At 33.6% G+C, this 26,772-nt stretch overlaps 1 protein-coding gene and 1 pseudogene across 8 annotated transcripts in view; one reads left to right on the top strand and one right to left on the bottom strand.

Moving 5' to 3' along the window:
* CLOCK (clock circadian regulator) overlaps window positions 1-26,772 on the top strand; it is a 105,177-nt gene that overhangs the window by 16,612 nt on the left and 61,793 nt on the right. For 3 of the 8 annotated variants that reach the window (XM_006922512.3, XM_015597566.2, XM_015597559.2), the window contains exons 3-4: window positions 16,788-16,874; window positions 26,179-26,270. The exons of 2 other annotated variants lie outside the window; for them this stretch is intronic. The gene's annotated coding sequence lies outside the window, so the exon portion shown is untranslated. The remainder of the gene's footprint in view (window positions 1-16,787; window positions 16,875-26,178; window positions 26,271-26,772) is intronic. 3 more of the 8 variants (XM_025040271.1, XM_015597563.2, XM_015597562.2) reach the window with 2 other exon arrangements.
* LOC112471560 lies at window positions 5,679-5,797 on the bottom strand (annotated as a pseudogene).

Here is a 26,772-nt window from a genome sequence, read left to right as displayed (position 1 = left end):
ATATAATGTATGTATGTATGTAAATGTCTATATATAGTTTATATATATATCTATATATATATGTCTACATATATATATATAGTTTTTTTTTTTTAATCGAGTTCAAAATACTTTCCTATTTTTTGATGTCTTATTTGGTCTGTAGATTATTTAGAAGTGTGTTATTTAGGTTCCAAATATTTGAAGATTTCCCAGAGATCTTTCTGTTATTTTTAAATTTATCCTGTTGTAGTGAAAGAAGAACATACTTTATATGACTTGGAGCCTTTTGAATTTATTGATACTTGCTTTTATGGCCAGAATATGGTCTGTCTTGGCAAATGTTCTGTATACTCTTGAAAAGATTGTATTCTGTCGTTGGGTGGAGTGTTCTATAAATGTCAATTAGGTCAAGTTAGTTGATTGTTTTGTTTATGTTTTGTCGTTTTTGATTGAATGCCAGACCTTGTGAATTAAAAAGCAAAATAAAGCAATCATTGCCAAGTATATTCTGCCAGAGGGGGTTCATCTTTTCTCTTAGAGAGATAGAATAGGGAGCCAATCACCTTAATTTACGTGGAGGATAGGTTGCTGTTTTAGTAGTTTGGTGGTGCTCTTCCTCTTGCTTGCCTTATTTGTAGGGTGTGGTTTTCCAGGACTTTGAATTCAAAGCTTGATAGTCTTTGTTCCCTTTGCAGTGCCAAAGGTGGGTAATTAACTTTGCTTTACAAAGTTTTTCAATTAATTATTTAGCCTCTTACCCTGCACAGTTTTAAAATGAAACAAATATCTTGTGAGAGATACTAGCCTTGAGCTTGAGGTCCCTGCAGCCTCCCAGTTTTGTTTCTTCTGCCCTGTGTAAACAACAGAAGCTCTCCCGGCTTCTCAGTTTATAGCAGTGATATTGTGCACAGGGCAAGTCTCAGTTTTCAGCCTCCAGTAAATCTGGAAATACCCCCAGGGAAAAGACAACTGCAGATCATCTAAATCATTTAAAATAGATTTCTTCTTCTCTGGAGTTTTAGACTTTATTATTCCCCATGCTTCCACATCTCTCTGCTGCCTTTAAAAATATAATTTTGTAATTTATTTAGCTTTTCTACTTGTTCTCAGTAAGAGTATTAGTCTGCTGCTGTAACTATTCCATTCTTGTTGGTTATGGACAACTCCCTATTATTTTTAAAAGCTGTACAGAATACTCAATTTTTGTGAGCTGTTTTGTGTTAAGTATTTTTCTCTTAGGTTTTAGATAGTTGGAATTTAGTTTTTGACCTAGTATACTTTTTAAAAATTAGATTTATTGAGGTTTAATATATATATTTTAAGATTCACCAATATAAGCGTACAGACTAAGTTTTGACAAATGTATATGTTTTTATAAACACTACCACAACCACTAATCTATTAATTTTTCTATTAATACAGTCTTGCCTTTTCTGTAACATAATGTAAATGGGATCATAATATAAATGAGACCAGTGTATGGTCTCCCTGGGGTCTGGCTTCCACTTAGCGTAATGTCTTTGATTCATCTATGTCAATGGTGTGTTTCTATTGCTGAATAGTATTCCATTTTATGGAATATGGTATAATTTATTTATAACTGTCAGTTGGTGGACATTTGGATTGCTTCTTGGTTTTGCCTGTTACAAACAAAACTGCTAAACGTTTGTGGACATGAATTTTCATTTTGCTTGGGCAAACACCTAAGAATGGATCTTCCGGATTGTTTAGTATTTGTGTGGTTAACTACATAAGGATGACAAATCGTTGTCTAAAGTGGCTGTGTCATTTATGTTCCCTTTAACAATGTATGAGTTTTAGTTGCTCCACATTCCTGCCAACCCTTGGTATTATCATTGTTTTTGAGTTCCATTTTAGTGGGTGTGTTATGGTGTATCTCATTGTGATTTTAATTTGCATTTCCCTAATGACTAATGATATTGAGCATATTTTCATGTGTTTATTTATATATTTTATTTTGTGAAGTGTATGCTTAAATATTTGCCCAGTAAAGAAATTGGGGTTTTGCTTTTTTGAGATACAAGGTTTTTTTTTTTTTTTGCTTTAATATAATATCTGATATGAGGCCTTTATCAGATATTAGAGTTGTGAAAGTTATCTCCCAATCCGTGGCTTCCCTTTTTATTTTCTTAATGGTGCCTTGGAAGAGAGAAGCTTTTAATTTTGATGAAATCTAATTTATCAATTCTTTTATGCTTCATATTTTTTGTCCTAGAAAATATTTGCCCATCTCAAAGATTTTCTCTTTTGTTTTATTATAGAAGTTTTATAGTTTTGGCATTTATGTTTAAGTCTATGATTCATTGACAATTATTGTTTAAGTCTATGATTCATTGACAATTAATTTTTATACATGGTGTGAAGAAAAGGTTGCAGTTGTTTAAAAAAATTTTTTTTCCCCAATAGATGTACAGTTATTCCAGCACCATTTGTTGAGAAAACAAATTTAATTATGAACTCTCTATGTAATGAACTACTGTATGTCTATCCTTACATCCGTACCTTAATGACTTAATCACTGTAGCTTTAAATCTGACAGTGGAAGTTCTCCAACTTTGTGCTTATTTTTCAAAATTGTTTTGGCTCTTTTAGGTCTCCTTTATTTCATATGGCTTTTAAAATTAACTTGTCATTTTATATAGAAATAGCTATTGAGATTTTGATTGATTGTATTGAATCTATAGATCATTTTAAGGAGAATTGACATCTTAACAATATTGAGTCTCTGTGTTCATTTAAGCTTTTAATTTCTCTCAGTTTTTGAATATACTTTTAGTAGTAAACTTTGTCGTGTTCATTCAGCAAGTATTGAGCATCTGCTGTGTGCCAGACGCTGTTCTAATTGCTAGTGTTTTATACCAGTGAACAAAGTAGGCAAAAAGCCCTGCCTTTGGGGAGTTTACAGTTCAACTGGGGAAACCAGATGAGCAGCTAATAAGTTAAAAATATGTTAGTGCTAGTCATGAGTATTATGGAGAAAAATCAGTGTAGGGGGTTGGAGTATATGAGTATGGGGGCAGGGAGGGTGGCGTTTACAGTTTTAAATTGAGTGGACAGAGAAGTCTTAATTGAGAAGTTGATATTTGAGCAGACCTTAGTTTGCTATATAGTCTAATAATGAAACAACTAACAATTTCAGAAGGAAAAGGAGAAATAAGGTGGGAGCTTGAATACATGTGTTAAGTATGCTGCTTGCCATCTCGGTAATAACTAGGGGTCAATAGCATATAAAATCAACAAGTATTGTAATAGAAGTATACCTAACAGCAGAAAAGTACACAGTAGAAAAGATTGTTTTTGGTTGAAATCTAATGATGAGAAAGGGAGGAGGAAAAGCAAGCATATCTTAACATAGCTTATAGTAGAGAACTAATAGGTAATATGTGAAGAAATGGAAGACTAAGTTCATTATATATGCATGTGATTACAAAGGTATCCACTAGTATAAAAATAAAAACCTTATTAAAATAACAGAACTATACATAAAATATAAAGAGACAGAATTAAATGAGACAAAAATGGGTACTTTATGACTGTAAAGGTTATAATTTACAATGTAGATATACCAAATATTTTTATAAAATAATAGAGCATTAATATTCAAAAGGCAAAAAAGATACTGGAGACTTATTCAGAAAAATCGTATTGGTGGAACAGTGTAATGGATCTCTCACAGATCATCGCGTATCAAAAGAACAAAAAATTGAGGCTATAGAACAGCTAAATATCTCAGTAAGCAAAATTTGATGGATAAACTGAATTCTGCTTTGAAAATAGAGACATACCTTCTTTCCAAGCACTTACAGAACATATGCAAAAATTGATTGTAATACTGGATCATAAAGAAGAAAACTTCAGTACATTCTTAAAGGTAGGAATAATTTAGGGCTGCCCATCCAGTATGGTAGCCACTACCCACATCTAGCTATTAAAGTTGAACAAAATTTAAAATTCAGTTTCTCAGTTTTACTAGCCACATATCAAGTGCTCAATAAGATTGATTGCCATTTGAATGAGGAGAGAAGAGAGCAGATTGGAAACAATATAAGTGAACTAAAACCTTTTTCCTAGCTAGGAGTCAGTAGGTAATTTGAGATTAATCGAGAAAGACGTGTTATCTAAAATTATAAAGATAAATATTAAAAATTACAAACAAATAGGTAAAGTGATTGCTTCTAGGTAGTAGGACTGCAGGTAAGGACAGTTATGCTGCCTTTCCATTATAAACCTTTCACACTTTTTTTTTTTTTTAAAGCTGTGAGCATTTATTACCTCAATAATATGTAAGTTTTAAGAAACTAATTGGATATGCAGACAAAATAAAAGCTGCCTAGAAACTCATTGCACAGTAGTTTCTTATATAATAAATGATAAGTGTAACATCATTGCATAAAGTAAAAAAACGCAAATACTAGGTTCACTTTAGATTTATTTAATTACAATTAATTTATACTGAAAGTATTAAAAATAATTTTTTTCAGGCACCAGGAGCCAAGTCTTCTCTTCTACTTATAAATGAGGATAGCAAGCAGTTCTCTGTGTTGTTGGGTATATACTACTTACCTTTAATTGACAAAAATATTTAATTTGATTTTAGTAGTCAATAAAAGGTTCATATAAAATATTGAGAGCACCTTAAGATTTTAATCTAAAAATCTTTCAAACAACAAAAGGGCTCTTAAATGGGTCAGGAAACAAAAATCAAAACCTATACTTACATCCCCTAAGAACTTAATGATATATTTTAAAGGCAATTTCTCTTGGAATTTCTAGGGGATATTTTAAATGTAAATAAAGAATAACATCTTTAACAAGGACATATGACAAATGTATGAAATTCTACTGTTTATATAATGAAAGTACTGGTTATTTAAGATGTCACTTTATACTGCATTATTTACAACCTGTTGCTTGTAGTTGTTACCTATTTTCAGAAATAGTATTACATCTTATTACAGAGTCACTATGAGAGAGGAAGTGTAGATAAGGGTTAGGGCAAAAGAGAAAAAAGTTTAGGCCTGTAATCTGAGACTATTACTTGAAAGCATATAAGCAGACTAGTACACAAAATGTCATTTGTTGAAAGAATTTTCCCATTTCCCGAATAGATGAGCCAAGCCATTTTTTATGGCTTGACACTTTGAAGCTGTCAGCATATTATAGTCTAATGATTCAAGTAAGCTTTACTCATGAATAAGAAAATTAAACACATAGGGATTAAATCTAAACAGAGGAGTAGCATTACACAGCAGTCCTCAAAAAGACCAAAAATAAATCTCTAATTGAGTGGAAGATTCAGGGAATATAGTGTTACTAATTTGTTTATGATCTAAAAGTTTTGGTCTTCAAATGCTTTTCTTAACGTTTAATATATAAGTATTTTAGAAATATATTAGTATATTTTTCTGCCTTGGAATGTAATTTAAATCTTTTTAATGACTAAAGATCTTTATAATTATTCTTAAATCAATTACAGGGTGCCTGCTGAAGGTGTAAGAGATTGGTTACATGTTTACTGACTTTAAGATATATTTTATTTTTATTTTATTTTATTTTTTAAAATTTATTCATTTATTTTTTTAGGCGCAGCAACCCTTGGTTGACCTCACAGATTGCAAGGACCTTGTCAGCTCACAATCCCTTATTTTTATTTATTTATTTGTTTTTAGTTTTTATGCCTACAACACCTGGTCTTCCTAAGTGGTCTCCCATCCAAGTACTAACCAGGCCTGACCCTGCTTAGCTTCCGAGATCAGACAGGATTGGGCTTGTTCAGGGTAGCATGGCTAAGATATATTCTAAAACTTTGCTTTTCTACAAATCCTTTTCTTGTTTGTCTAGGTCCTAAAACATGCACATTTAAAAAAATTCAGTAGTAGTGAAATGTTCTTTAAATTTGTTTGCCACTTAACCTAGATTGCACTACATTACAATTACTAGCACTAAAATAATTACTTTAGTAATTATGGTTTTTAATATGCAGCAAGGGTAATGAAATACCATTGGAATAATACGCAACCTGAAACAAGTTCTTATTTTATCTCAACTGTCAAATCATAAGCCTATAGATATGATTAGAAGAGGGCATCTTGTTGTCCTTAGGACTCCTTCTTCCCTTTGCTACCTTTTGTTGAAAGCCCTGATTTGGATTTCCTAAAGATATTACTAGCGAGTACTTTTTGGATTTCCTAAAGATATTACTAGCGAGTAGATATTATGAAAATAAAAATGAAAATACTTTCCTAACATAAGTCATAAGTTTCTAATGGTAGAGTCTGTTCTGTTCAGTAATGTAATCCTAGTACCCAAAATAGTACCTGGACATAGTATAGACTTAATAATTAGTTTTTGAACATAACTAAATGCAGAAGCTATTGATTATCCATATTTATATTCATGCATATATTTAAATACTTGATTCATATATTTAGTAATTATTTTAACATTATTGCATATAATGATAGTCTGAGAATTTATCTTCCCATCTGTCTAAAAGAACATTTAGTTGTATATAATCCAGTTGGACTCTAAGCTTTTTAAGGAGTTTAAGACTAACTTTCATACCACTGGAGTACTAAACCATAAATGGGAGTAATATATCACATCATAACCTAGTTGCCCAAATGTAAATACTCTTAATTTGTGCCAATTGAGAATTCTCACTTATACTACTAATTAACCACTTAAGAAAATGCTTTGACAACTTTAGTTGGTGAAACACATTTTATTTAAGCAATAAATTTAAATTGTATGTTTAAAACTTAATTTTTTAGGTCTCTAAAATTCTTAATTATTAAAGATTAGCAGTTGACATAGTATTATCATCAGAGTATATAAAATTTCATCATTGAAGAAAAAAATATTTCATCCTTGGAAAAAAATGGCAACATAGGAATTTCTAATGCTTGTCTTCTGCCAAAAAAAGTTTACTCCTGCAAACCCAGTTCCATCTTACCATAGCGCATGCCAGCTCCAGTGTCCCCAGGCAACTCCTGCAGCTCTAGGCATCTTCCTCAACTCCAGGCTGCCAGAGTATCCCTGTAAACTGAGGCATCTTAGCACTATCTGGCTCCTGTGGCCCCAGGCTCTTGATGGGCTTCTGTGAACCCAGGCTCCTGGCCCACCCTGGTGCTAGCCAACTCCTTTGGGACCAGTCTCCCAGCAGGCTCCTACAGATCTAACCTCCTGGCTCACTTCAGTGCATGCTGGATTCCGTGGCTCCAGGTGGCTCCCACAACACCAAGCTACTGGCACATCCGAGCACCAACTGGCTCCAGTGACCCTGGACAGCTCCTGTAGCCCCACAGCTCACAATCAGTGCCTGTGAACCCAGACTCCTTGCTGGGCCCAGTGCCAGGCTGACTACTGTGGCTCCAGGTCCTTGACCTGCCCTGTCTTCAGGCTAGCCCCTGTGGATCTAAACTCTAGACCAGCTCCTCTGGACCTAGGCTCCTGGCTCACCCCAGCACCAAGCCAACCACCATGGATCCAGGCTCCCAGCCTCCTTTGGTGCAAGACCAGCCACCAAGGCCCCAGATTATAGGCTAACTCCCGTGGCCAGTGTTGTCAGGCTTACCCTAGCTCCAGGCTAGCTCCAATGAAACCAAACTGCCTCATCCTAGTACTGGACCAGCTCCCATGGACTCAGATGCTGGGCCCACCCCATTGGTACTCAGTGCCTGGTTGGTCTCTGTGGACCCAGGATTCATGTCTAGCCATGCAGAACCAGGTCTGAGGCCCATTACCACAGATTCAAGCCCTAGGCCTAAACCAATGAACTCAGTCTCTAGGATGATCCACGATTATGCAAGCAGCAGGTGTATCCACATGCTGACCCAGACACCATGCCAGCCTGCCCAGAGGCTCCAGCAGCATACTTGTCTACAGATACCACTTGATGACCCACTCAGAGTCTCTGAATGACCTGACTGGTAAAGGACTTTGTCTATTGAAGCAGGTTGTAAAGGCTGGAAGAGGTGCTTACTTCCTCAAATGTGCAGACAGCAATGCAAGGCCACAGGATTATGAGTAATCAAGGAAACATGACTCCACCAAAGGAAACTAACAGAACTTTAATGACTTATCCTAAAGAGATAGAGGTCTATAAACTGCCAAAGAATTCATAATAATCCTCTCGAATTCATTGAACTTCAAAGAACAAAATGAGAAATTCTAACAAAGAAATAGAAACCATTAAGAAAAAACAGAAATCCTAGAGTTAAAGAATACAATGACTGAACTGAAGATTTCAGTAAGTCCTCAACTGTAGACTTGACCAAGCAGAAGAAAGATTTAGTGAATGAGAAGACAGGTAATTGGAAATCACCCAATAAGAGGTACAAAAAGAAAAGAGAATGCGAAAGTATGAAAAGTTTATGTGAATTATAGGATACCATTGAAAGAAACAGCCTACTCATTATTGGAGTCCCAGAAGGAGAAGCGAAGGAGAAAAGAGCAGAATGCTAATTATTTATTAATTTTTAATATTGAATTAAGTTTATTGGAGTAGCATTGGTTAATACAATTTTGTAATTTTCAGTTGTACATTATCATTTGACATCTGTATATTCTATTGTGTTTACCACTCAAAGTCCAGTTTCCTTCAGCTACCATATATTTGATCCCCTCTACCCACTTCACCTTTCTCTTAAACCCTATATTTGCAGAATGCCAATTTAAAGGTATAATGGTTGAGAACTTCCTAAATCTGGGGAGAGATTTGAACATCCCAAGTTTGTCAAGCTAATAGGTAACTCCAAAATTTCAGTTGAAAATTATCTTCTTCAAGACAAGTGTAATAAAACTGTCTAAAATCAAACACTATATTTGAAAAGCAGCAGGAGAAAAAAAAGATCCTCATATATAGGGAAACCTCCCCTACTCCAGAAGTTAATGAGCAGATTATTTAGCAGAAACTTTACAGGCTAGTAGAAAGTGATGTATTCAAAGTGTTCGGTGGGAGATGGGGGGTGGGGTGGGGGTGGGCAGGGAACCCCTGCCAAAGAAAGATACGTTACTCAGTAAAGTTATTTTTCAGGAATGAAGGAGATTTTCCCAAACAAAAGCTAAGGGAGTTTTTCACCACTAGACCTGCCTTAAAAAGAGTGTTGAGAGGAATTTCTCAAACTAAAATGAAAAGATGCTAATTAGTAAGACAAAAACATGAAAATACAAACATATTGTTAAAGGTAAGTATGTAGTCAAAATTAAAGTGTTCTAATACCGTAATATAGTGATGCGTTAATCACTTAACTCTATTATACAGGTTTAAAGGATGAAAGTATTAACAATAACTATAGCTACAATAATTTGTTAATAGATGTACAGTATTAAAAGAGGTAAATTATGACAAAAAAACAAAACATTGGAAGGGGAGTAAAAGAGAGCTTTTGTATGTAATCTAAGTTGTTAGCTTAAAATAGACTGTTAGATCTAGAAGATGTTTTACATAAGCCTCATGGTAACCACAAAGCAAATTCTACAGTAGATACATAAAAGATAAAGAAGATGGAAATCAAGGGATACCACTACAAAAAATAACCAATTTGCAAAGACAGTGAAAGAGGAGGAAAGGAACAAGGCAACTACAAAATAGCCACAAAACAATTAAAATGGCATTAGTATGTTCTTATCATATTATTTTAATATAAATGGATTAAATTTTCCACTCAAAAGGTATAGAGCAGCTGTCCAGACTGAAAAAAAAAAAAAACCCACTATATGCTGCCTACAAGAGACTCATTCACCTTCAAGGACACGAAAGGATAGAAAAAGATATTCCATGCAAATGCAAACCAGAGAGAGCAGGGGTAGCTATAAAACAGACTTTAAGTCAAAAACTAACAGGGTCATTGTATAGTAAAAAAGGGGTCGATTCATCAGGAGGATATTGCAGTATTAAATACATGTACGCCAACATTGGAACACCTGAATATGTTAAGCAAAAACAGATCCAGGGTAGAATGGACAACTATACAGTAGTAGTAGGGGACTTCCACACCCCAATTTCAACAATGGGTAGATCATGTAGAGTCTGCATTGTAGATGGAAAATCAGATGGGAAATGCTGGACACGAAATGTACTTTAGACCAAATTAACTTAGCAGACATATCCAAAAAACTCCATCCAACAGCAGCAGAGTACTTATTCTCAAGCACACGCACAACACTCTCCAGGACAGATCATATGTTAGGTCACAAAACATGGCTTAGCCAATGTAAGATTGATATCATACCAAGTATCTTCTAGCTGCGATGATATGGTACCACAAATCAATAACAGGAAGAAAACTGGAAAGTTTATAGATGTTGAGGAGCTAAATAATATATTCCTAAACTGTCAATTGGTTAAAGAAAGACTCAAAATGAGAATCAGAAAAGACCTTGAAACAAGCAAGAATGGAAACAGCATACCAAAACATATGAAATGAAGCAAAATCAGTTTTACAAGAGAAGTTTATAGTGATAAATGCCTAGATTAAGAAGAAAGGTCGAAGGGATTAAATACAAATTGGCAGTTACAAAATAGTCACTGGAATGTAAAATACAATTTAGGAAGAATAGTCAATAATATTGTAATAACTGTGTATGGTGTAAGGTGGGCTGCTAGACTGAAAGAGGAATCAATTTGTAAAGTATATAAACGTCTAACCACTGTGTGGTACACCTGAAACTAATATAATATTGACTGTCTAATCGAGAAACAAAATGTTTAATTTAAAGACAAAGGGAAAGTCATCACTTTCAAGCTTTTTTACACAGGCAGGTCTCTGCAGGCATTTTGGAAGCCCTAAACCTAACACAAAAGATGACTTTCAAAGAAGCCGAACCCCCATGGAAATAGAGCAGAATGGTGGTTGCTGGGGCTGAGGAAAATGGAGAGATGTTGGTCAGAGGGTACAAACTTCCAGCTAGCTGTAAAAGATAAATAAGATCTGCGGATCAAATGCACAGGATGGTGATTTAATTAACAATGTTGTATTATATATGTGAAAGTTAAGAGAGTAGATTTTACCACCACCACCACACACACACAATCATAATCATAATTATGTGAGGGAATGGAGCTGTTACCTTATTGGAAAAATCATTTTGCTGTATATACATGTATCTACATTGTACATGTTAAATTTACATATATATCAGTAATATCTCAAACTAAAAAAATGACCAAACAAAAAACAAACAAAAAGTCACAATAAACAACCTAACCACACTTCAAGGAACTGGAAAAAGAACACACTAGGCCCAAAGTTAGCAGAAGGAAGGAAATAACCAAGATCAGAGCAGAAATAGAGACCAAGAAAACAATGTAAAAAAATCAATTGAACTACTAGCTGTTTTTTTTTTTGAAAAGATAAATTGGCAGACCTTTGAAAGCTAAAGAGTTATGAAAGGATTTTTAACCTTATCAGGTGCTTTTTCTGTATCTACTCAATAATAATCAACCATATAATTTTTATCTTTGATTAATGTGGTACGTTACATTTATTGATTTGTGTATGTTGAACCATTCATGTATCCCAGGGATAAGTCCTACTCAATCATGGTGTATTAAGAAAAAAAGTCTCAAATACTTAGAAATAAAAGAGACATTACAACTGATACAGCAGAAATACAAAGTATTATAAGAGACTACTAAGAACAATTATATGCCACCAAATTGCTGAACCTAGAAGAAACGGATATATTTCTAGAAATGTACAACCTACTAAGACTGAATCATGAAGAAGTAGAAAATTTAAACACATCAGTAATGGGTAGGGAGATTGTAACAGTAATCAGAAATCTCCCAACAAAGATAAGTTTAGGATCAGATGGTTTTGCTGGTGAATTCTACCAAACATTTAAAGAATAATTAACATCAGAAGTAAAACTTCTGCTAAAGCAAATACAGAAATGTAACATGCAAAAGACAAATGACTCAGAATAAAAGTTATTTCAGGAAATGGAAACTTTAGAGAAAATATACTTTACATTCAATAAACACAAATAGTATAGCAACAAAGAAATAGCAAAGAACATGAAAAAATAGAAAACAGGACTAGAGAACAAATAATTTGCAAGGGGGGAGGTTTTTAGTGTTTTGGCTTGTTAATTTTCTGCTTTTCTTACACTAGCCATTATCTAATAGAACTTCCTGTGATCATGGAAGTGCTCCATAACTGCTGAGCAATAGTAGCCAGTAGCTATAAGAAGTAAATGTAGTTTTAAAATATTTATCCCCATAATTACAAATAACGTTTTTACTTTGCATTTTAAAAATTGTTAGAAAAACATCATATTACATACCATCTTAATTATTTTAAGATACTTTTCACTAGTATTAAGTATATCCATGTTGTGCAACAAATCTCTAGAACTTTTACATCTTGCATAACTGAAGTACCAACTGAACACTAATTCTGTTTTCCTCCTGCCCCTAGGCCTTGGCAACCACCTTTCTATTTCCTGTTTCTGTGATTTTGATTGCTTTAGATACCTCATATAGATGGAATCATGCAGTATTTTTCCTTAAGCTTATTTTGCTTAATATAATATCCCTAGGTTCATCCATTTTATAGCATGTGACCAGGTTGATAACATTTACATTCTGTTTTGTAATGAGAATTAAGATGTTCAGGATTGTCAGTAGGTAGATTTTAAAAGCTGAATACAATAAACTGCAGTTAATTATTGAGCTAGGTTATTTTTTCTTTTCTGTGGGTCCAAAGTCATGATGCAAATGAAACTCAAAAAATAAAATATTTGATATCAATATAAGATTGATTATCTTTGCTTATAGTTCATAAATTTTTCACAATCCTTTGATTTGCTTTATATTCTGCTTTATAGTCTGATTAGTTTGCCTAATATTGTTTACCTTTCCCCCAAGTCTGTACTTGCCCTTTTTTTTTTTTTTGGTAGAAATGTACCTTTACCGAATCCTCACGTGTTTCTTGCTTGAGTTATAGTGTCTGTCTGTTGGACGGAAGCCCTTGTTTTCCTGGAAATATTCCTCTTAGAGCCCTTCTACAGTCTTGATGTGGAGGAAGCCTACTGTATATCTGTCATTTTGAGATATTCCTTCACTGCATTTCTGGGTTACATTGACTGTTTCTTAGATACCGCATCTTTCTCTCTCTCTTTCTCTTTTTTTGTTTGCATTCTCCCTTTTTCTGCTGGAGTGTATTCATTCTAAATTCTTCCATGTCTGAAAATGGCTTTGGCCTGGCTTATAATTACTTGGGTCAGTTCATTTACCTTTAAACATTGTGCTGCTTCATCATGACTCATCAATTACGTCAATCTCTTGAGATAAAATGAAAATAGAAGAATGATAGAATCACATAGTAGGGTCATAGAATATGGAAAAAATTGTCACTATTGCATCACTTTTTCAGTTTTTTTTTTTGTATTGCCCACATTGCATTATTTTTCAAGAAATTATAGGAGAAGCTTCAAGATACTATCTTTGTAGGCTGCTTTTAGTTTTCATTGAACAGTTACAAATTCAGAAATTTTCATTTCTGCTCATAATGACAAAAAAATGACAGCAGAAGATGTTGCACATCTCTTTGACAAATCAACAGATGACTGTAAAGAAGATAATAGCAGTACTCCAGGCACTGGACTAGTATTGTCCAATAAAAATGTAATGTGAACATTATATAAACGTATATAATTTAAAATTTACCTTAAAAGAGTAAGCAAAGAAAATGGTGTCATTAAGGAAAACAAAAAATACTCAGAATTCTTTTTAAGAATTAACACTCTGTGGAACAGACTTTGCTGTATCTCTTTTATCTCTTCTTTGCTCTCAGATAATTTCTCTTTGTTCCTTTTCCCTGCATTCACGCCCAAATTGGTCGTTTTCGTATACCTCTGTGTAGCTTGATACCTTACTGTTTATTTTATCTCCTTTTATGCCTTACTTCACTTTCACGTCTTCACATCTTGGAATTGAACTCTCCTTTCCCAAAGTGTCAGTTTGTCCCTTTGCCTCAGGCTGTCTTTTTTGAGCTGAAACAGATTGCTTCCAAACTTCTTTGACCACAACCTATAGTAAGAAGTATATTTTATATTGTGACCCAGTATACATATAGACACTCTCATCAGCACATATCTGAAACAGCAGTTTCAAGAAATACCCTTAACCATTATGAGATGTCCTGTACTCTTTTTTTCCTATCCTGTTTCATTTTTTAAATGCTGATTATAACCCACTGTATTGACAGACCAATGGGTAAGAACATTTATAATTTTAGGATATTGATCTATTGTTCTCAATGAGCTTGTACCATTTTATACTCCCACCAGCAATGTATGAGAGTAATGTTTCCTGAAGGATATTTTGTCTGGATGCAAGATTCTGGGTTGGCAGTCCTTTTCTTTCAGCACTTAAAAAAATCAAAAATATGAATATAAATTTAAAATGTTAACCATAACCACAGTGGTCTGTTAAAGAAAAATTTTTCTTCTAAATCATAATTACTATGAGTAAAACATAATATAAATTTTGTTTATTACTACAAATAATTACTGAACATAGATGCATCTCTTCAGAGGGAATTGCTTCTTTTATGGAATTTATCTGTGGATGAATATTACTTTTGTTAGAATAAGACTAACTGGTCTCAGTGAAAATTAGTAATAGAAAGAAAAAATATTGGGTTGTTAGTGTGAAGTTTACAAAAGATTAAGTGATAATTTTGTTAAGTATGTAATTTACAGTAGAATTTATGGTACATTTCTACCAAATGAATCTATAATAAGGCCATGTAGGAATGAAAAATTGAGCTGAGAAATACTTGTCCAAGTTTAAAAAATAGGGATTTTTTTTTTTTTGCCAGTATTCTTTTGGCAAAAGTTAATAAAAATGTTTCTTAATGTTCAAGAAAATATGAAACATGAAATTAACTTTGATGTATATTACTTGAAGATATGACATGGATTTGAAGAAAGGGCTCTCTCTATCTTCTAAGTCAGAGTCAGGTGATTGATAGAACATACTCATTTCTTTCTCATTTCTCTGATAACGATGAAGGTACAGATCTTGAATTGTAATTAAAAATGCTTCTCAGATCTTGAATTCTAAATAATTCTGGATAATTATGTAAGGTGTCTTGCCATAAACTTTTTACCTGGGTAAACTAAGTTGTAGCTGACTTCAGTATTTATTATCACTGTTTCCATTGGATTTTCTCTGAGGTGAGCTTCTGTTATCATCTTCTAAAATTTTAACAGCCCTACCCCCGTTTTTTAAATGTTAAGTATTCTCCTTAACAGAAGTGTATGGGACAGAGAAAGACAAGATCGCTTTGGCTAAATGGTGCCTCCATTAAAAGATATCAATGTTTCAAATGATTTCTTTGGTGTTCTGGATGTTTCTGCATATCAGGGAATTGCATTGTAGTGATATCTTTTTTTTTTTTTTGCCATCTTGCATCGCAATTTTTTTATTCTTATTAAGTTTTTTGGGGGTAACATTGGTTAATACAATTAAATAATTTTCAAGTGTACATTATAGTTCGACATCTATGTCTTCTATTTTGTGCTTACCACCCAAAGTCCAGTTCCTTCAGCTACCATATATTTAATCCCCTTACCAATTTCACCCTCCCCATACCACCCTATATTTTTTTAATTGATAGTTAAAATAGTGCTTTTCTGATGAACAATTAAAATGCTTTTAATATTGTGGTAAGTATTGTTAACATTTCTGATAATTTTTATTTTAATAATAAAAATTAATGGCCATGATAAGACTGTTTTATAAAATCATACTGGAAATACAGGGTAATAAAAGTACCTACCTACCTCATAGGGATGTCGTGAAGATTGAATTAGTTAATGCATGTAAAGCACTTAGAACAGGGCTTCACATATAGTAAAGTGCTTGGTAACTATTAGTAATTGAGAATGGTGTCGAGACTGACTTCTTTACCATCGTTCTGCAGGAGAGCCCCTGATGGTCAGTTGATCAGTTCATCCATCCATAGGGAGCCTAGCTATTGGCCCAGGGCAGTCTTCCCTCAGGCTCTTGTGAAATCCTCCTGAAAGGATCTTCCTCCCTGAGGACTTTCCCTCAACTTCCTTCCCAAGAGTCTTTTCTGAGACCCTTGAGGCTAGGGGGCTGGGAAGAGCTTCAGAATGACTGGTATATTGTAATCAGTATATTGTGATAGAGTGGTTAAAGTTTTAAATGGGATCTGCTTTTGAGCTCTGTGTGACTGTGTGACTCAGGGCTAATTGTTTTACCTCTTAATTTCCTCGCTCACCTGTCTCGTCTCAGAGATGCCTTTTCTCATCCCTTTTGTTTCTCTGAGCAGCTGCACTGGCCGCCTTTTACTTCCACACAAATGCCATATTCTCTCGTACCTCTGGCCCTTAGAACATGCTGTTTTCTTGGGATGAAACATGTTCTTTATCTACCCCTCTCCCTTTGCTTTATTTGGCCAGATCATACTCACGCTCATATTAAATGCCCCTCTTTTAGAGGGCCTTTTCTAACTAAGTTCCACCAGACTAATTTGTATCTCTGCCATGCTTTCTCTTCACATCATCATGATTCTTAAAGGCTTTCATCTCATTTGGAATTGCTCTACAGACTGAGCTCCCAGAGGGGTTGATGAGATTTGACATGTTCATTGCTGTGTCCCCAATTCCTGGCACAGAGGAGGCCCCAATTAATATTGAGTATATGGATGGGAAAAAAATACTAGAGGTATTGTTACTTGGAATTTGGTTAACATTATTTCCAAAGCTGCCTTTGTTTTACAGAATTTTTTTTTTTCCCTGTAAAGCTGCTGAAACTTGGAAGCTGATTCTGTCACAGTGTAAGATGCCTTTGGAAAATTCTGCATTCCTCTTAGATGAATCTTTAGAACTTGGTGAGTTTCACTAGATACCTTTAATCTTCATTTTGAGCTCATAAGTATGCCATCTACCCTCCACCTCCAACCCCTCCATAATTATTGGGTAGTGAGGTTTGAAATCGCCTAGTAAGGAGCATAGGATGAAGTATTATAAAAATATTTAGGGCATGATCTGTAACTTTTCTTGATAGTTTTAATCATCTTAAGAATTTTCATTCTTATGAGGTGTGAAAAGTTATTCATTGGTTAAATAATTGATATCTAGATGTAAAATATTTTTAGCAATTCCTGATGTTTTTCAGTTATTGCTCAGAAGTAAGAATGATAACTTCTTGTATTTTTCTGAATTGAAGATAATTTGCAAATGACTGAAAAGTAGCATAATAATTATTTCCTGTCAGATTTTAGGTTTAGAGATAAAGAGTCAGTTGATTAAGGTAAAGGTCAATCACTTACTCCAGCTTACAAGCAACTCCAGCTTACAAGCAAGTCTCTCCATCAGGGGTCTGCACATTACCAAATTCAGCCTGCTGCCTGTTTTTTTTCTTTCTTTTTTTTTTTTTCCTTTCTTTTTTAATGACCCACAAACTAAGAATAGTGTTTATATTTTTAAAGCATTGGGGAAAAATCTTAGAAGAAGAATACTATTTTGTGACGTGTAAAATTACATGAAATTCAGAATTCAGTGTCTATGAATAAAGCTTTATTGGAACACAGCCACTCTTATTTTTTACTTATTTTGTATGACTGTTTTTAAGCTATAGTGGCAGAAATGTACATGATAGATGAAATTTAATAGGCTACACGTAAAATTTGTTGAAGTTCCAAATTGTACTAATTGGTATTTAACTATGATTTTTTGATTACAATAATTGATGAGATAATCAACAATACTGTTACTATAAAGATCTTATCTCTGCATAGCAGTTTTTACATTTGCAAAGTTATATTTCATTCTGTCTCCACATTACTATGAAATAACTAAATCCATTTTGTAAAATATTTATAAGTCATAAACTTATTAAATATAGAGTTAAGTAGTTGCATCAGAGTCCTTAGGGCCCAGAAAGCCAAAAATATTTACTATGTTGCCCTTTCTAGAATAAATTAGCTGACTTCTGCTCTGTGTGGTTGGAGAGGTATTTATAGGTTGGGTGCTAAGGTTTAAGAGATGAGTGGGAGGAAATTAGAGAGAGGTGAGAGTCGGTACCAACTCTCACTGACTTATTTACACTTTTTTTTCTATCCTGTAAAGTGTAACCCATATTCTCCTTAGACTGACATGTATTCCTGTTTTAAAATAGAAAATAAAGAAAAATCGATTCTCCTATTACTTCTAAAATGAATGTATGTATATAGAGAAAATTAGTATAGTATTCTCAGTTTTTACCAGGTTTTAATGTTACAATAATATCTTAAGCACTTAAAAGATTATACCTTTGATGCAGTTTATTTTTTTCTAACGTATGGCAATTACCTGTTATTTTTTAAGTGAAAATACTAACATTATTTGGAAAATAGTTGGTGATTGACTTAATGGAACAAAGCATGTTGAGGACGAAGGTATATGGTCTTTTGGAGTCAGTGGATAGGCTTGAAGGATAATCTTAACTCTTTCTGTTGTCTGACACAGTCACATTAAGTTTTACATTAGGAGATAAAAGGCCATGATTTTGAGTCAGAATCTTCTCTGGTTCTAAGAGGTCTGTTTCATGAAACTTTGGTTTTGGGTGTGCTTTTTGTTCTGAAGTTGGTCTTAGAAACTGCTATAGAGCCAAGAATGTTTTTTTCTTGCTTATATTTTATATCTATTCTAGAGCTAGTCTGATATTCCCAGTCAGTATTGAATACATTGAGACTACTGTTTAATTTCATCTTTACTCAAATATTAGACAAGTTTAAAAGTATTTGAGTCTTTCTTCATAAGTTAAAATTGTTCTCAGAAATAATTATCTTTTTAACTATAATATAATCACTTTGTAATCTACAGACACAAATAAGAATTTTTCATAAATGGTGATAAACGTAGTTAAGGATCGTTGCTTAGGTTTTATGTTATACCAGTCAGTTAAATTTCAGCACTGCTTTTAATTAATGCTAATAGATCCATCAGTCCAGATTTAACTAACCTAAATTCCAAAGTAGGTCAGTGGGTTAATAGGTTATTAGGTTAGAAAAGATTTATTGTTTCCATTTCTTTTAAAACCATGTTCTTGAGTTAATCATTTTAAATAATAATTTAAAAATTATTAATAGAAAAAATTAAAAATTTCCTTAAATTATGTGAACACTACATAAGAAAAAATTTTTGGTATTCATATTGAAAAAAATCTTTGTTACTCATGGTTTGTTTTCTGGATAAACATGAATTTTACATTCCTTATGTAGAGCCAGGCCTCCAGTATTAAACAGTTAAGAGAAACAGGAAAGAAAAGGCTTCACTTAAGTTTTCCTGGCTATAAAACTAATGTATATTCATGGAAGAAATTTTCGAAAGTACTAAAGAAAAAGTTTTTAAAACATCCATAAGCTAATTACTGAAGAGTAACCACAGTTGTACTTTTGGCATGTTTGGGTTTGTATTTAATATATATTGATGCTATGGTTACTGCTGTTGGATGCTTAAATTTTTTCTAGCTTTACTATTTAAAATAACAGTACAGAGAATATAAAACTTTAGATACATCTCCAATTATTTACTTTTTTTTCTTGAAGTCAAGTTACTGAATCAAAGTACATAAATATTTTCAAGTTGTTGATACATCTAACCAAACTTTTGTAAGTGAAAGAACATTGCTAATTGAAATTTACAGACCTCTGAAGTTCTCTCCATACCAAAAATTTTAATTTAGTAAAATTCACCCTAATTTTCCTTCTTGAAGTTAAAAATAAAAACTAAAGTAGATACGTACACAGTACACACACACACACACACACACACACACACACACGGGATATGAGGGGAGAAACGAATGTGAAGGAGCCATAATCTGAATAGTTAGGTCCTTGATAAATACGTAAAGCAGGTCATTAGTCACTGTGGGGTTAGTAATTCGGCCTTTTTTATATTAGCTGATACAGAGACTTCAGTGATAGTAATTTATGTACATTCATTAAAATTCTTAAATCCATCATCTGATTAAAGTTTTATTTTTATCAGTTAAACTTTCTGGAATGCTTTCTTCATTATATGGAACTACTGAGGACTGATTCATAGTAAATAGAGTTCAAATAATGAGTACTGTGGCAGCTCCTGTGTAGTTATTATGTTTAGATCATATCATTAGTCTACATCATGGTCGTATAGGAAAAGGCCTAAGAAATTCTTTGTTGTTAACTAATTCCTTCAAATTATTAAGTGCCTATAAATCAACAGCTCTTCCTAAATCCATAAGAGAGGGGAGAACATAGGGCAAACCACTGGCCCCAAGATCAGAGAGTCAGACAGGCAAATACAAGGAGTCATGGCTTTCTGGAACACTAATTCATAAGCTGAAACCACCTCAGGAAGAGGGCTGGGTAAGAAACCTGAACTGTAATTGACAAATTGCTGGAGGTTCGCTGTAGACCTGGTCATAGTGGGGCCCTCACAATATTGTAAAACTTAAGATTTACTTCCAAGAGCTTGACCAGGTCCTCACAGTAGACGTTAGAGAAAATTCCCTCTTGTTTCCAGGAGGGGGAGGGAAGAAAGAGCACCTTTGAAATACACCAGAGGACTCTATTCTGTACAAGGCCTGCTTTCAGGGGGAACTGGTTAACTGGAGCCTAACTTGCTGGGTTTTTGTCAAAACCTGAGTTACCTGGAAGAAGGGAAATACCCAGCATCAGCCCTCTTTAGCCTTTCACATGGGAGAAAGGAAATACTCAAATCTAGCCTACTCTAATCATTCTATCTCACCTAAGTTGGGGGAAAAAACAAAACCGAGAAACACTTGTGAAGTTCAGAGTCCAGAGTGAGTATAGGCTCACTAAAAGACTGAAAGCTAATAACTGCAGAATGCTCCCCTCTGCTGACACCTCACCACCACATTACTAAAGGCCTATTTACAAGTTTGTTTTACCCAGTACATCATGGCCAGCAAGGAAGAAAAAATTACAAGGCATATCAAAAGGCAAAAATCACAATTTGAAGAGATAGAGTAAGCATAGGAACCAGACATGGCAAGGATGTTGGACTTACCAGAGCAGGAATTTAAAAAACTGATTAATATGCTAAGAGTTCTTCTAATGGATAAAGTAGACAGCATCCAAGAACACATGGATAATGTAAACAGAGATGGCAATCCTAAGAAAGAACCAAAAGAAATGTCAGAGATAAACACTGTAACAGAAATGAAGAATGACATCGATGGGCTTACTAAGACTACTTATAGCTGAGGAAGGAAACTCTGAGCTGAAGGATATCGCAGTAGAATCCTGGAAAACTAAAAAGCAAAGAAAGCAAAAACTGAAAAAAACAAAAAAACAACAAAATAAACAATATCCAGGGATAGTGAGACAGCTACAAAGATGTAACATGAATGTATTGAGAGTATCAGAAAGAGAAGAAAGAAAGGAACAGAATATTTGAAACAGTAATGATTGAGAATTTCCTCAAATTAATGTCAGACACTAAACTACAGATACAGGAAGCACAGAGTCCGCCAAGCAGGATAAGTGCCCCCACCCCCCAAACTACACCTAGGCATATCATTTTTAAACTACAGAATATTAAAGATAATAGTCCTGAAAGAAGTGAGGAGAAAATTCACCTTAGAGAGGAAGCTCCGTATCTGTTGAACAGCAACTCCCTATTTCCCCGCTCTCGGGCCCCTGGCAACCACCATTCTGCTTCCTGCTTCTATGAATTTGACTACTTCAGATACCTTATGTAAGTGGAATCATGCATTATTTGTCCTTCTGTAACTGGTTTATTTCACTTTACAAAGTGTCCTCAAGGTTCATCCATGTTGTCACATATGTCAGGACTTCTATTTTAAGGCTGAATTCATTGTATGAATAGACCACATTTTCTTTATTCAATGTGTTGATGGATATTTAGGTTGTTTCCAGTTCTTGGCTATTATGAATATACTGCAGTGAACATGAAAGTACAGTTATCTCTTAAAGATTCTATTCTCAGTTCTTTTGGATAAATACCCACAAGTGGTAATGCCGGATCCTATGGTATTTCTATTTTTAAATTTTTGAGAAATCTTTATATTGTTTTCTATAGCAGCTGCACCATTTTATAGTCCCAACAGTTCGACAGTGTTCCTGTTTCTCCACATCCTTGCCAATACTTGTTAATCTCTGATTTCTTTGTTTTATTTTTATATGGGCCATTCTAACAGATATGTGGTATTTCATGGTTTTGATTTGCACTTCTCTAATGATTAGTGATGTTGAACATCTTTTGACATATTTGTCAGCTATCGTATATCTTCTTAGGAGAAATGTTGACTTAAGTCCTTTGCCTATTTTTTAATCGAGCTATTTGTTCTTTTGCTGAATTGTAGGAGTTCCTAATATATTTTGGATATTAACCCCATATCAATCAGATAAATGATATGCACATATTTTTTTCTGTTCAGTAGGTTGCCTTTTTATTGTGTTGATGTTTTTCTTTGCTGTGCAGAAGTTTTTAGTTTGATGTAGTTCCATTTGTCTATTTTTGCTTTTATTTCCTGTTCGTTGAGTGTCATAGCTGAGAAATTATTACCAGATCCATTGTCCTTAAACTTTTTTCCTATGTTTTCTTCTATGAGTTTTATAGTTTTAGGTCTTACATAGAAGCCTTTAAACTATTTTCATTTGATTTTTTTGGTATGGTGTAAGATAAGGATCCGGTTTTATTCTTTTGCACGTGAATATCCTGTTTTTCTAGCACCATTTGTTGAAGAGACTGTTCTTTCCCATTATGTAGTCTTGGCACCCTTGTTGAAAATTATTTAACTGTAAAGCTTGGAGTTAATTTCTGGGCTGTATATCTGCCTTTATTCCAGTACCATACTGTTGTGATTACTGTAACTTTTTAAATATTTTCAAGTCAGAAAATGTGAAGCCTTCAGCTCCATTTTTCTTTCTCAAGATTGTTTTTGACTATTTGAGATCCTTTGTGGTTCTATATGAACTTTAGGAGTTTCTTTTTTTTCTATTTAAGCAAAAAATATCAGAGATTTTGATATAGATTACATTGAATCTGTAGATCTCATTGGGTAGTATGGATATTTTAACAATATTAAGTCTTCCAGTCCATGAACATGGATGTCTTTCTGTTTGTGTCAGATTTAATTTCTTTCATTAGTGTTTTATAATTTTTAGTGTACAGTTCTTTTGCCTTTTTGGTTAAGTTTATTCATAAGTATGTTATTCTTTTTGATATTATAAATGGCATTATTTTCTTAATTTCCTTTTCAGATTGTTCATTGTTAGTGTATAGAAATAAACTGATTTTAGTATATTGATTTTGTGTCCTGCAACTTTGATGTTTATTAGGTCTAGTGTGTGTGTGTGTGTGTGTGTGTGTGTGTGTGTGTAATCTTTAGGGTTTTCTGCATGTAAGGTCATGTCATTTGTGAACAGATATTTTACTTATAACTTTCTGATTTCAGTGCCTTTTATTTCTTGCCTAATTGCTCTAACATAATACTATGTTAAAAAGAAGTGGTGAGAATGGGCATCCTTATCTTATTCATCATCTTAGAGGAAAAGCTTTCTATTTTTCACTGTTGAGCATGATCTTAGCTGTGGGCTTTCATATATGGCCTTTATTATGTTGAGAAAATTTCTGTCTAATCCTAGTTTGTTTAGTGCTTTTACCACGAAAGATGTTTAATTATATCAGATGCTTTTCTGCATCAAGTCAGAGAATCATGTGATTTTATCCTTTTTCTGTTAATGTGGTATATAACATTGATTGGTTTTTGTATGTTGAGCCATCCTTGCATCCCAGGGATAAATCCCACCTGATCATGGTGTATGATCTTTTTTATGTGTTGTTGAGTTTGGTTAATATTTTGTTGAAGATTTTCACATCTATATTCATTGGAGATATTGGCCTGTAGTATTCCTTACTTGGAGACTCTGGCTTGTGGTATCAGGTAATGTTGGCTTCATAAAAATGAGTTTGGATGTGTTCCATCCTCTTTAATTTTTTTTGGAAGTGTATGAAAAGAATTGGTGCCAATTAATTCTTTAAATGTTTGGTAGAATTCTTCAGTGAGTCTGTTTTGTCCTGGACTTTTTTTTGTTGGGAGAGTTTTGATTACTGGTTCAATATTCTTACTAGTTATATAGATGTATTCAGATTATGTTTCTTCATTGTTCCGTCTTGGTGAGTTGTATGTTTCTAGGAATTTATCCATTTCCTCTGGGTTAGCGGTCCCCAACCTTTTTGGTACCAGGGACCAATGCTCCTATGAGAATCTAATACCTGATGATCTGAGGTGGAGCTGAGGCGGAGATGCTAGTGCTGGGGAGTGGCTGCAAATACAGATGAAGCTTCCCTTGCTTGCCGCTCAGCTTTTGCTGTGCAGCTGGGTTCCTAACGGGCCATGGACTGGTACCGGTCCATGGCCCAGGTGTTGGGGGCTCCTACTCTAGGTTATTCAATTTGTTGGCAGCTAATTGTTTATAGTAGTTTCTTACGATATTTTGTATTTTTGTGGTATCAGTTATAATGTTCCTTCTTTTTGTTCTTTTCTAAAAATTCTTTGTCTCTTTGTTTCCATTGTTTCCTAGTCTCTATTTTGTTTACTTCTGGTTTTACATTTATTATATCCTTCTCTCTGCTAACTTTAGGCTTAATTTGTTCTTTTACAAGTTTTCTAGTTTTCTGAGGTGTAAAGTTACGGTCTTTATTTGAAATCTTTATTCTTTTTAATGTAATATTTACCACTGTAAACTTCATTCTTGGTACTGCTTTTGCTTCATTCCATAAGTTTTGATGTGTTATGTTTTTGTCTGTCTCGAGATATTTTCTAATTTCTCTTTGAATTCTTCTTTGATCCCTTCTTTGACCCATTGATTGTTCAAGAGTGTTGTTTAGTTTCCACACATTTGAATTTTTGTTTTCCTCGTGTTACTGATTTCTAGTTTTATTCCATTGTGGTCAGAAAAAGATATTTGATATGATTTCAGTCTTCTTAAATTTAGTAAGACTTGTGACCTAATGTGACCTGTCCTGGAGAAGTTCCATATGCACTTGAGAAGAATGTATATTCTGCTGCTGTAGGGTGGTATATTCTGCATCTGTCTGTTAAGTCTATTTGGTAAATAGTGTTTTTCAAGCCATTTGTTTCTTTATTGATCACCTGATTGGATGTTCTATCCATATTGAAACTGGTGTGTTGAAATCTATTATTGTATTGCTGTCTTTTTCTCTGTTCAGTTCTGTTAGTGTTTGCTTCAAATATTTGGGTGCTCTGATATTGGGTGTGTATATATTCATAATTATATATTCTTGATGAATTGACCTTTTTATCACGAATGTTCTCTTTTGTTTTTTTTTGTCATAGTTTTTGACTTAAAGACTATTTTGTCTTATATAAGGATGGCCACTCCTGCTCTCTTTTAAAAAGTTACCATTTGCATGGAATATCTTTTTCCGATCTTTCACTTCTAGCCTTTCTGTGCTCTTCAGTCTAAAAGTTGAGTCTCTTATAGATATGGAGCCAGATCTTTGTTTATTAAATTCATGTAGCCACTCTGTCTTTTGATTGGTAACTTTAATTCATTTGTATTTAAATACTGATAGTGAAGGACTTACTATTGCCATTTTGTTCATTATTTGCCTTCTTGAAGCTTTTTGTCACTTCATTCCTCTTTGTTGTCTTCCTTTGTGGTTCATTGATTTTTTTTTTTTTTTTTGTAGTGACATACTTTGATTCCTTTCTCATTTTCTTTTGTGTATTCTCAGCCTCCGTGACGTTTTCTTTGTGCTTACTATGGGTCTTACTAAAACGTCATATAGTTTTAACAATATATTTTAAGCTGATAACAACTTAACTTAAGTAACTCTATTCTTTTCTCCCCTCACCAAACTTTGTTAGAGATGTCACAAATTATCTTTTTATATTGTGTATCCATTAACATATTTTAATAGTTGTTTTTATACTTTTGACTTGTGCTAGAATTAAAAGTGATTGGTTTAGTTTATTTTTAAGTTCTTTTTAGAAATAATTTGTAGAATTTAGCATTTCTAATATACATTTTTGTGACAAAGTTCTAAATTTTATGTTTCAAAATTTAAAACTTCTTTCATGATAAACTTATAAGTTTATCAACTATATAAATTGAGTAAATTAACAAATTAATGTTTTTCTTGTTTAAACAGAATTTTGAGACTGATGGTCAGCCATATAGAAGAATACATTGAACCTATAGTTTTCTGAAGAATCAGTTCAAAAGATCCAAAAAGTAGAAAAGGTAATGATAGGGTTGTGTCTTGGAATGCACTTTGGAATGACATTTTTCCAGAAAAATATACTTTTGAAAATCCATAAATTATGTTGACACACTAATTTGAGGAAATATTTATTTAAAAATTTTTAGTATTAATTTATCCCAAAACATTTATTTTGCCAGCTGTGTTCAGGTACTACTTTATGTACTGGGAATACAGTGATGAACAAGACAGAAGCTGTCTCTGCTCACAAGACGATTGCATTCTAAAGAAGAGGACAAATAATAAACAAACACATTGAAAATTTTGTGGTTTTATGCAGAGAATTAAAATGGATAATGTGATAGAGACTGGTGACTGCTTTCATTAGGTAGGAAAAGAAGCCTTTATTGAAGAATTTTTCAGTTGAGTTCTGCATGGCCAGAATGTGCCAACCACGTCCCCTTTCTTGGGCAGTTATCGTAGGAAGCAGTGAAACAAGAATGACCATGGAATGCTTGAAGAACAGAAAGAGCAAATGTGGCT

Source organism: Pteropus alecto, unplaced genomic scaffold (assembly GCF_000325575.1).
Source record: "Pteropus alecto unplaced genomic scaffold, ASM32557v1 scaffold57, whole genome shotgun sequence".
NCBI classification, from domain to species: domain Eukaryota; kingdom Metazoa; phylum Chordata; class Mammalia; order Chiroptera; family Pteropodidae; genus Pteropus; species Pteropus alecto.
This window is presented reverse-complemented; position numbering and strand designations above follow the sequence as displayed.